General features: G+C 41.8%; 1 protein-coding gene across 5 annotated transcripts in view; it reads left to right on the forward strand.

The window, feature by feature from the left end:
• The window catches only part of LOC148327706 (metabotropic glutamate receptor 4-like), a 165,512-nt gene continuing 153,047 nt past the window's right edge, over positions 1-12,465 (forward strand). Inside the window, exons 1-2 of one of the 5 annotated variants that reach the window (XM_088308713.1) lie at positions 1-573; positions 5,426-5,486. The gene's annotated coding sequence lies outside the window, so the exon portion shown is untranslated. Of the gene's footprint in view, positions 574-799; positions 827-1,155; positions 1,175-5,425; positions 5,495-12,465 lie in introns of those variants that run through there. The other 4 variants (XM_088308712.1, XM_088308715.1, XM_088308717.1 and 1 more) reach the window with 4 other exon arrangements.

Consider the following 12,465-nt stretch of genomic DNA (forward strand, 5'->3'; position numbering starts at 1 on the left):
GAACAGCAGGCGCGTCTTCGGGATGGATGCAACAATTCCACACTTTAACTGATCTTAATTGGCAGCAAAAAAAAGGGGGGGGGGCTACGGCTGCTGCACTATCTCTGCCGAAGGTGCGTTGACATTTTCACCAAAATAAGGGATAAAGGCTTGGAGCCGTTATCGCCGAACATTCACTAATCTGCTATCAACACCTTCGCCTTCTTCCGTACCCCGGGTGCAGTTCGGCACAGATAAGAGCGCCGTGCGACAGCCCGCGGAGCATCAATCACGCGCGCGAAACCTCCACCAAGGGGGAAGAAAAGAAACAGAGGCAACCTCGCCTCGTTTGCATCGCGTCCCCCGTCCGCACTCAACCACCCACGATTCAAGTTCCAGACTTTTCAGCACCACTTTCCTCGGTGTACAGCGCCTCTGTGGATTTCCTCGCGGATACTACGTGCAAGATGAATGCTGTGACTCCGAATCTGAGGCTCTGATCATTCTACCGAAGATAAGCGCATCGGATGTGGGTCACTTCGCGGGGTGGACAGCACTGGAAGCTCTGCAAGGAAGGAAAAAGAAAAACCTGCGGTAAGTGCTTCAAAAACGCACCATGACCAAAACAACCAAACAAACACCGTCAAATGCTTCTTTTCGGGTTTAAAGTGAATGAAATTATCAGGGAATGGACGCAACAAACGTGTTTTTGGGACTTGTATGCAAAACTACATCTATACGTGTAACACGACGCCCAATTGTGCTTGTTTTTGTTGCGTTTGTGGCTTAAAGAAAGGTGCATCTTCTTGTCTGCATGCGAGCATCCCGCGCTGCGGAGGCGCCTCAAGTACGAACACACACACACACACACGCACTCACGCACTCTCTCCCCAAAATTCGATTAAAACACGCTCAGTAAATATCAGCCTATAGCTGGAGCTATCAAGGTAGCAACAGCTGGTGCACATCAGCGGGATCAATGTGCAAACTGACCCCCCCCCCCCCTCCTCACATTACGCATATTCATCTGAGCAGCCCTGAAACAAGTTGAGTCATGTAGTGAAGCATCCTAAATGGAAGGTTGGTTGGTCAATAGTAACATTTGTGTTATGATGTCTTTCTATTTTTGTGCCACATTTTGGTTTGTGAATGCAAGTGGAAACGCAAAGACGAGCTCCCTTCACCCTCTGTGTTTGTGAGTATGTGCGCGTGTAAGTGAGTGTGTGCCTCCTGACAGTGGTGGTGATGGTGGTGGTGGCCCCTCCCCCTCCTATCTTCCTCCTCCAGCAAACTTTAATAGGGCACTTAAAGCTTGGACGCCTCTTAACGCAGCAGCATTATTTAGTTGTAGTAGAGGGGATAGTGGTGCACATTAGGTTATGCGGTCATTGCACCGTAAGCAACACAACACCACGACAACACCGTGTTGTTAATATCGGCCTCCGCGCCCGGGTTCTGGAGCTTACTCCCAGCGGCCTTTTTTTCGCGGGGGCCCAAGATTAGCTTTGTGCCGAGTTATTCTCATAGCTTCAATTGGATGGTGCATGCAAGGTGAAGGAAGGCGGTGGCGGTGGTGCAAATATGCCATTGTCTGCATTCCGACTCAACTAGCAGTGTAATTACCTCAAGGCTCTGACTCTGCAAAAAAAAAAAAATCCCTGAGGCTTTTAATTCACTCTCTCGTGGTCTGCAAGGAGATATGGATGATGTCTTGGGTTGTTCGCGTTCTTCCCAGCGAGTGATATTCTGCTTGAAATGTCTGCTGCGGCTTCCACTGACTTTTTTTTGGTGCTTTTTCCTTATCTGCTGCTCCAGTGCAATGTCAGCGAAAAGTTCCTCTGGTGCAGCTACAAGGCTCAGAATTGATCATAAAAATAGGCATTTTGTGTATGAAAACAGTTGGCCTAGCGAGAAGCATACTGGCTAATTATTTGCTGGTAACATACACGAGAATCTCCAATATCTGGCCTGGTGTACGTCCAAATGATTCTAATTGCACTGTCAAGTGAATGAAGCCAGGCTTTTTGGATATTTGATCAGATGGCCGAGCAAGTACTGATGTGCACTGAATATGGCAACCCTGTTAACATTCAGCAGGAGCTCTCAATTGATCAACATCAAGTTCACTTCCAAGATGTTCTTCTCTCAATGGAAATTAATCCACTCGGTCTGTACAGTATATTAAAGCAGCTGGCCATGCGAGCGCTGATGTTCACTGGCGGCAGAAACTCGTTAATCTACAATGGAACCTCCTTTATCTTTTTATGTTTGACTTCCAAGTTGTTCTCATGTCACAGTGAGGTCAATTTATCCACACATTTTGCATATTAGAGCAGCAAGCCAAGCGAGTGCTGATGTGGATTTTGGTGGCCCTAAATGAGATTTTATAAGGGGCCCAGAAACAGCACAGTGGCCAAATCACATTGCGGTGGTCACATGGACACAAAATTTGTTCTGTTGGATAGACAACAATGCCTTGTCATGTCCTGTTCTCTCACCGGTTCTCGACATACGGACTTGATTTTACTACTTGTTATTTTTATTTATTATTTTGTCAACTGAGCATTTGCTACATGGTCCTCTTTCACCGATTAACATTGTGAAAAACACTCTAAACGTGCACTTTGGAGTTTAAACAAGGTGTTAGTCACAGCACACAGCACAGCTAGGCTCTCTTATTTTGAAATTTAAAAATTGTACAACATCCAGTTGCGGACTGACTATGCTGACATATGAGTTATCATTTTCCTGATCACTGCATAGTTCTAACAAAATAAATATCTGTAAGCAAACTGTTCTGCACTCCCGTTCAACTGTGACATAAGCGTGGAGCTAATTTGCATAATCACTGCTGCTTCCACACAAATACAAGGCTTGGGTTTCAAAGTTGGGTTTCAAGATAGGGTTTTAAATGAAGTTTGAAGCCAGTACTTTAGTTTGAAAGTAGTGCTAAAAGTCAGTATTTTAAGCCAGAATTAATGTTTCGAAGTAGGGTTGGAAGTTGCAGTTTCAAATTAGTCAAGCTTTTAAAGGTGTTTTTCAAATTAAGACTAGTATTTCAATCACTGTGATTTTCAACTAGATTTAGGTTTCTGCTTTGGCCAGCTCATTCAGTTTGAGTCTCAAGTGTTGATAAAGTGCCTGCGGCTGAAGAAGGAGAAGAAGAAGGATAAGAAACAGCCTGAAGCATGATGCCACCTCAATGTTTCTGGTGATGCATCATGTTTGCAGGCCAGATTTGTCTCTTATAAAGAAAAACCATCTTGCCTATCACAGAATTTTGGCGGACGAAGAACGCTTTGGCCACATTCCCAAACAAATGTGTTGCGTATATCTTAACACATCACATCACGCCTTGACCAAAGTGCTTGAAAGGCTTCCAAACAGAGACGCTCTTCAGCCTCCTCCACTCCAGATCTCTTGCACCTACAGCAGCACAGAAAATCCAGATTACCAAAACAGATCTGTGGTGAAAATCCCACTAGACCTTGGTTATTCTATTTACAAAGACTCAAACTGAAAATAGGAATCGTGTGTGTGTGTGTGTGTTTCCTTTTCCTGCCGCCAGACACCATCTGCTCAGCGGGGAGCTTTTCCAAACAATTTCACTGTACGAAAAAAAAAAAGAGGTGAATCAGACACATGGACGCACTACAAACAGCCAGCTCTGGTGGTTGGCGTCCCTGAACAGCTCCATTCATCACATACCAAAACAAATCCAACAATCTTATTAAGTTATTTCACACCCCTATACAGTGCCTCTGTCATAACAATATTAATAATAAAACATAATCACATTCACACACAGCACTGTACACATTGAGTTCAGCAATGCTGGATTTCAAAGCGCATTTTCCTCCGGTTGGAAACAATGGAATTAGAATTATAGTGGTGCCTTGACTTCACCACGCACTTAACAGAAAACACTTGTACCTTAAGTCATCTTTCCACGCTGAAATGAATGGAAAGGCAAGCCCATGACACACATCTTTTTGATAAGAAAAACAACACGCCACGGTATTGTACTTCATACAAACATACAAAAATAACATTATTAAATAGAATAAAGAATGAAACAGTTGGTGCATCATGATTTCATGCTTTACTGGTAATTCAAAGTGCTACGCCACCAGGGGGCAGTATTATACATTACGCATACTATTCCACATAGATTTAAGATGAGCCAGATGAAGAACTGCAATAATAGCAGTCGTTTTCCACAGAGGATAAAGAATATAAGCTTATGGGTATTCTATAGGCTGTCTGCATGTGATGTTATTGTTTCATATAACAGTAAAGGCTTATAATGTTTCCAACGTTTATTACGAATCTGGTTGTTGTGAAATGCGCCATATAGATAAAGTTGTATTGTATTTTATTGTGATTTTAAAAATGTAAAAATTTTGACCCGTGGAACCCATTTGCTAAAAAATTCTTCAATTTGCATTTGTTAGTGCTCTTTCCAATATCTAAATAGGAAAGTAGTACAGTAATTTGTGTCAAGGAAGAATGTTGAGAGACACGCTGTGTATGTTGGGGAGGACCCAAGTTTAGACTGGTTTGCTAGAGGAAGTTACATGTACATGCACTTTTTTGTTTCGCTCTAACAAGGTATGACCATGATCAGTTAAAGATATAGGACCGTGCAAGGTAGTGGGAGTGGCAAAGACCAAAAAAGTCTTGCTCTCTTATTTACTCTAAAACTCAATAATAAATCTTCTCAAGCTCAAAGAATTTCTTGTGTCATTTAGTGCACAAATTAGAGCTTCTTGCCAGACATGTTCATCAGCTGATTTTTTTTTTTTTTAATAATAGTTCAGCCTTTGGCATATTTATTTACTCTTCTTTATACAGAACAATCACAGCAGCAGGTTAATTTGATGTTAAGATATACAAGTTTAATACTTGATTTTTTTTTTGCACGAAAAAGAATGTTGAATATTGTTGAGAAATATTACTTGTATTACTATGCTATTTTATCAAAAGGGTTTGTTTGCGTTGATGTTTAATTCATAAAATGAAACAGCTTATACTGATGGTAAGTTAGTGTATAAAAAGAGAACATATTTGTACTGTTTCTAGTTTGTTCTGATATCAATGTAGCGTTTTTTTCTTTTACATTTTGCAATCAGTAAACCAGAGTTGGTGAATCCATCCATCCATCATGTTGACTAATAAAAAAAAAGTTATCAAAATCACCTCAAAAAGGGAAAATATTAGAAACATCTCACCCAGCGTGTTGCAGTTGGACAAGCACAAAAAATAAGTACCTATGCTTACATTCAGAAGCAACAGGTAGAAATCGGGTATTGTAACTGCTTCACATCCTCTTGGTGAGCCGCATACGACAGTAGCGTCTTCAACAGGTATGAATTTCATGCGTAACCTGACTCTTATTATGGAGCTGACATTTCATTAATGTCGAAATATTGTGTCACTATTATAGGTTTCCAGGTTATTAACAGAGGAGGGGAAACAACAGCGGGGAGCGGCGCAGCACCAAAAGAGTAATGTTGTGCGTCGCCTGAGTCATTGTGGAAACACACACACATGCACTCGCACACCCACACACACATTCTTCTTCCTTGGGCAGCGTTGTGTGAAATGGAGTGTGAAATGAGTGCACTTAACATCCCTGCTGTGGATTATGCACATTATCTTACACCGGGGTTCAAGAGCATCTTTGCCCGCGAATTTGCCTCCCAGTTCCATTTGTTTCCACGCGTGTCCATTTAATGTTCCCCACATGCCTCAGTCCATTTGTTACACAAGTTTGTTACACACCTGAGTGCCGCCACACACCTCACATGAGACTTTTACCCATTCAGGCTCTGATTTTCTAAAATCCTGACTAGCGGGCGCGACCTTGCATGCTCACTCCAACGGATTGCACATGCTGTTGTCAACAGGTTTAAAATCCGCGGAGGCTGCTGTACTTAAAAAAGGGTTTTGGGTTTTAGGTGGCGCTGATGTTTTTAACTCATTCACTTCCATTTTAAAAGCAGAGTCCTCCAGACTACAAGGTGTTTAACGGATCTTTTAAGACCCGCAGAGCTCTGAGTGATATAAGAACTGTTTCAATCATGGATTCGGATGTCAACTTAAGGTTTGAAGCAAAGTGTAGGGTTTCAAATTAAGGTTGCAATTCTGAGGTAGGGTTTCAAGCACGTATTACGGTTTCATTGCATTGTAACATTTTTGATATACCGCTGTAATTCACGCTTGGATTTTTTAAATCAGGTCTTTGATGACAGAGTTTGGGATTCCTTGTATGGTTTCAAAAAGTATGGTTTCAACAAGCCGGTGTTATGATTGCAAACAAAAGTTCAAGTTGCAAATCAAGTAGGCTTTTGAAATAGGTGTTTCAAATGAGGCTTTCAGTATTGTTATTTTTCTTTACATGAACTACACTGGTTACAACAGTATTTTATGATGATTCGGGTTTCAAATTTGGATTTCAAGACGGGATCAAGGTTTTAAATGAGAGTTTTAAGACAGGCTGAGGGTTTCAAAGGATTAGGGTTTGAAGCCTGGATTTGGGTTTCAAATGAGGCTTTCACAATCATGATATTTCTTCTTCGAATCAACTACACTGCATTTTATGAATTACAGTTTTCAGGCAGCGTACTCCCTGTGATGAATGCAAAACTGCATTTGGAATGTCAGTAATAGTGCGACAATGACACTGCTGTGACGTTACCGCAATATGTTTTTGCGGCTGTGTGATGGAGCCATCCACGGTTGGGAACAAAAAAATAAAAGCTGCCGTTGGGCTGTAGACACATGGCACCAGTGAGGTACACGGAGTGATAATAATATCACACTTGTTCACTTCTTTCCACCTCTGAATGTGGGATGAGTGGAAAGAGATGAGTGAGCACGGCACATGCACACACCTTCCATTTCACAGCAAACATATTCGATATCGGGAATGTCCAGCTCCGGTCCTCGAGGGCCGCCGTCCTGCGTGTTTTAGATGTCCTCCTCCTCCAACACACCTGATTCAAATGATTAGCTTGATAACGAATTTTGGACACCCCCATTACATCGAACAGAAGTAAAACACAATCTCATTATATGGCTCATCAGGAGTACAGTTTCCATGTTTTACTTTCAAAGAAGGGTTACAAGACAGGTTGAGGAATTCAAATTTGATTCTTAATTTAGGGGTTGATCTTCAAACAGAGATGATGATTTTAAAGTCTACAAGTTCAAGAGGTTCTTAAATTTGGGTTTTAAGCAATTTCAGTGTGAAACAAGTGTTAAGGTTCCAAATCACGGTTAGGGATTCAAGACTTATGCCTAGTTTTGCATTTCAAAGTAGGTTTCAAGCAATGGGTAGGGTTCCAAATTTAGGCTGGTTTTCAAATAAGAGTTGTTGTTTAAATTTAGGGTTAAAAAAAAGGGTTATTTCAATTAGAGGTTTAAGTTTTCAAATCAGGGTTTCAAGCTTGTGGTTCGAGTTCAAATAAATGGATGCAGTTTGAATTAAACCTAAAAGTGGCTAGGACACACAACTACTCACACACACCCTGTGCCACGGTGTCTTACTCGACCAATCCCCTCACGCATCAGAAGACATTCGATACCTCATCAACAACACACGCATATATCCGATTTGGCGTGACAAAAAGACATCTGTCTCAGACGGCTACGATGCCAGCGACCTAGTCGGACACGTCGCTTCAATTCACCTGTACTCACCAGCTCATCTGCAACTCCGATATTGCAATTACGGCTGCAATTTGTTTGCGCACCTGTTCATTTATTCACGCTGGATATATAATTAATGCAAGATGCCAACGAAGTTGGAAGAAGGCGAGGTCAAGCTGAAGGAAGGAATTTACGTCTTTCCCTGCGGCTTCTCACAGGGCAGCGAATACCTTGAAGTTGCTGTGGCGTCAAATAGCCGCGTTTTCAAAGCACTAACATTCGCTACATTAATTTCTCGCCGTTATTTTTTTAAATTTATTTTTCTTAGAAAACATGAATGACAATTTGTTATTGAGTCTGATGGACGCTTGTAGGTCAAAATTTGGTGACTAAATTAGCCCTTAAACTATGAAATATGCACCTGTCACATTTATTTTGTTTTAATGAACCAAGCGCAAGCATCCTTGGATAATAAAGTGAATGTTTGAAAGCAGGTTGATTGACATTAAAGGTATATTTTGGAGTCTGATCGACGCGGGTGGCTCCACAGTATTAGCCATTAAAGTATAATGTCTGCCCTAATGATAGTTATTTTGTTTTAATGAAAATTGTGTTGATCACATTATAATTCACAATTTTTTCAGTCAGACCGATGCCTGCTGCTAAAAATCAAAACATCAATTAACCAGCGATTGCAGTTAATTAGTTTTAATGTACCAGGTGAAGACAAATGTTAGTTTAGTTGAGGAAACTAAACGAAATAATTGCAACTGATATTGAAAAAAAAAATTGGGTATAAACTGAAAATTATTTTAAAAAAAAGACAATTCACTGAAAGTGTATTTTATATTTACAAAACTAACACAAAGTATCAAAGTTTGTTTTTGTCTTTGTCGAAATTATTTAATTATTTTAACACATCAACTTTTAGTGTTGCTCTCCTTTTTTGGTTCATATGTGAAAAAAAAACAATACACAGCAAAACCGGGTTTAAGTTTCAGCCATATAAACAACAAGCACTTTTTGTCTGCCTGTCTGTCCATCACCTACTCATTCAAATGGATGAAGACTGACGGATAAAAGCAAGTGGCTTGTTGCGCTGTGTGGAACACTTCTCAATGAGAATTCAAGCCACAAATCCCTTTTCTAACTTGGCTTACAAGGGATTCGAAGCAAGACCATTCTAGCGTTAGGATGTTAGACTTGTCATGCATCTTACTTGAGAAGCAGTATTGTAAACTGCATTTATTGGACTTCTAAGTCTGCGGACTGTTTTTGTTTTAAACTTATTTTTATTGACTGTTTACTCCACAGTACTTACTCGATGAGTTTTCCAATTTTGCATACGAGAAATACTCCAAATTAACTAATTGTAACAAAACTAAAACAAAGATTTTTGGGGGAAAAAACAAAAGCTAAATTAAAACTAAACCATTAAAACTAAAAAGTATGCGCAGATTGGAATTATGGGAACAAGTGTTTTTAATGGACAGTTGAACTGTTACGATGACTTTTTTTCAGGTAGTTATCGTGGGTCTTGAAGAAGGTGGCTAAAACATGCCCAACTAAAATTAAATTAGATTAACAAGCTAACCACCACAGGGTGCTATGACAGTCTCGACAACAGAAAAAAAAACGACCCTGGCCTTTTTATACAATACAATTCAATAAAACTTTATTAATATAGTGCATTTCACAGCAGCTGGAGCTGTAACAAAGCACAACCGTTTAGCTGTTTGTGTGTTTTTCAGGAATTCTGCTGCTGTAAAATAGTTGGCTTATAGCTTCTAAATATAGAAAAAAATAAATAAAAAAAATGTTAATGTGATGTACATTGATGTGATGTCACGCCGCAGCAATTATCAGGATCCACACTCATGCACATGCATGTTCTATTGCTCTAATCCTCTAATGCTCTAACGGCGGCATTCCCCAAAATAAAATCTATCAATAAATGCAATATCTTCCCTGCATAAAAGGCAAAACACGATTTAAGTTGAGCGAATATCCGCAGTATCAAGCGCATCCACCTACAGGCAGCGTACAAAAGCATATGTGCGTGCTTGTTGAAAGGCTTCACAAAATGGCACATGCTCAGGGAGCGAGACGCCTATAGCACACTGCATGTACACTATTTGCATGGCCGCTATACGCACGTGCATATTTGCAAACATGCACAACGCAAATGGAGGCACGGGATGAGTGGGGGGTATGCAAGGACCACAAATTCTTGCGAGACCCCACCGACCTGCCGTGGGCAATTTTGCCCCCCCCCCTTCACTTGCCAACACACCCACACACACACACCTCAAGTCCCCCACTCTCCCGACTTGAGGGGCGCCTGTGATGCGGAGGCAGGTTGAGCTGTGGGATTAATGAAAAGCTCCATCTTAGTCATGAAAAGAGCATTTTCACAATCTATTTAACGCCCCGCATGCCAAAGGCTCGCATTAGGCACTGTTGACTTGCGGTCGCCTACGGCGTTGTGTTGTGATGCATTCACCGCCGCCGTTGTGATCATCTGTGGGAAGGCTACATTCCCCCTCAACACCACTACCACCATCATTATCAGCAGCCCCCACCCCAACCCCCTCTTCACATTCTAGCCCGCTGAGTCTTCACGCATTTGTCACATTCATGGTCCGAAAAACTCATTCTCCCTCACTGCTGTGGAGTCTGACACACAACTGGAAGTGTAAGGAAGTTATTGGTGAAATGAGCATTAATGGTGCTGATCTGGACTGCTATGTTCTTTTGGGGATGGAAGATGGTCACTGTCGCACAAAAAAAGAATCTGAATTTATACCAGAAATCCATGGAGAGTCCAGAAAAATCAACACCTTTGAGATTTCTTCCTGTAGCAATGCTGTAATGCAGCAAAAGCATGTGAAAATACCCAATTTCAATACTGTTTGTGCCTAATTTGATGACTTATCCAAAAGTGACCAAAAATACAATAAAATTTAAATACTTCATTTTTTATACATACTAGATGACAAAATGACAATATTATTTTTTCACACTGCGCCTGACTAAGTATGTTTGTAAGTGAATTGACAATTGGAATCAACTATAGCTCAAAGGTTTGCGTTAGCGATGCTAGTTAGTGGGCTAGTTATAATTCCAGATGAATAGTGAGCCAATATATTGAACTGCACCCATTTCTGGCCATTAGTGGAAAACACTTTTGATGTTGAGTTATTCTGCTAATATAAAAACATCTGCCTCTATCGATCTTGGCGGACGTAGCAACATGTTGTGAACATTAGGCATTGCATTGTCTAGGTTGAAATCAAATGGAGTAGGATGTGAAACCTCCCCACAATGGAAATAATGCCCCTTGCATTGCGCTTGGTCCAGGTAACTACACAATAACAACAATACAGAAAGTTCAACAAATGCCAGTACATGTGGAAACTTGAAGTCACTATTGTTGTTTTCGTACCATTCTGATTGGCTGAAGGCAGACGGTTAATTGATGTGGACTGAGTTGAACTCCAAGAGTTTTCTGTGTTTCCATCTGGGCGGCCCTGTTGACCAACGCAGACTGCAGTGGAAAGCCGAACAGAATGAGTGAGCATGAGTGCTGGATGTTGTCCCGGTGTTTGTGAATTATTCAACACAAACACTTGCGATTACGCACAGACTGCACGCACTGCGGGGTCACAGAAGGCCAGGTGCGTCCGCACCACGGAGGGGCCGGGGATCGCCCGACTGTTTGTGAAAAGTATTCGAGGAAATGCGAGCCCACTCTTCCTCTTTTGGCTGCGTCAGCTCTCCCCTGGGCGTCTGGCGTCGGGCCGGGGACCATCTTGCAGCTCTTAGAAGGCTGTTAAAGGTTCGGTGGGAGACACCGACATGATCCCTCTGCCGCCACCGCCCACATGGAGCTCGCCCACAAAAGCCCTGAATCCAATCACGGCTTCTCTGGATGTCAGCATGAATTACTGTAACCCCCACAGCCCCCCACACAAACACACTGTGCTTTATGCCTGAAACCAGCCAAGCAGGGGAAGTGGGGCAAAACCAACAAACACTTAAAGCCTTTGCTGCGATGACTGACCTCAGGGGAGCTTTTGCACAATGTGGTTAAATTATGCAATTAATGATTTGTTAAACAACAGACACTGGCCGACTGGCTAACTTTCTGACCGATTGACTGATGACTGAACCAACCAAAACGACAAGCCATCAACCAATCAAGCAAGCAAGCAGGCCTGCAACCAACCAACCAAAAGGTTAGCTAAAATGCCACCCAAGTTTCTCGTATGAAGAAAGATGACCACGGTAGTATCCATGGTTAATGTTTTCCAACGATACTTTGTGAGAAGTGTTAGGACAGTCTCCACCATACAGAATGAGACATCACTTTTTATTTATGGATGAGTGGACCATTCTCAGTGTCTTGCGCATTCTTTTCAGAGTCCTATTCAAAATATAGTTGTCGGAAACTGTGCTGGTTTTCGAATGAGCTCCGTGCCCCGAAAACCTGTCGTGGCATCCCTGCGGTGGGCCTGTCCCGACGCTGGTTGGTCCCTTCGTCAAAGTAAAATGTCAGGATGGAGAATTGGACCTGACAGCTCTCCCTGGGGGAGACAAAGTGGTGTCAACTTGTTGCTGGCAATGTGATGATGAACAACTTTCATTAAAAAAAACAAAAAAAAACAGAGAGGAGCCGGATGTCCTCGGTTTTAATGTCACAGTGAGGGGAACCCTTGAGGTCCAAACGAGGAGAGAAGCCAAATATGTCAGCGCTGTGCACCGATGAATAATTTACAACAGCTACAATCAGAAGCGAAGGCAAAGGTCTCGTCGCTCCCGGATACTCCAATT

Source organism: Idiotropiscis lumnitzeri, chromosome 11 (genome assembly GCF_059441095.1).
Source record: "Idiotropiscis lumnitzeri isolate Australia: NSW breed Sydney's pygmy pipehorse chromosome 11, RoL_Ilum_1.0, whole genome shotgun sequence".
In the NCBI taxonomy this organism is placed as follows: domain Eukaryota; kingdom Metazoa; phylum Chordata; class Actinopteri; order Syngnathiformes; family Syngnathidae; genus Idiotropiscis; species Idiotropiscis lumnitzeri.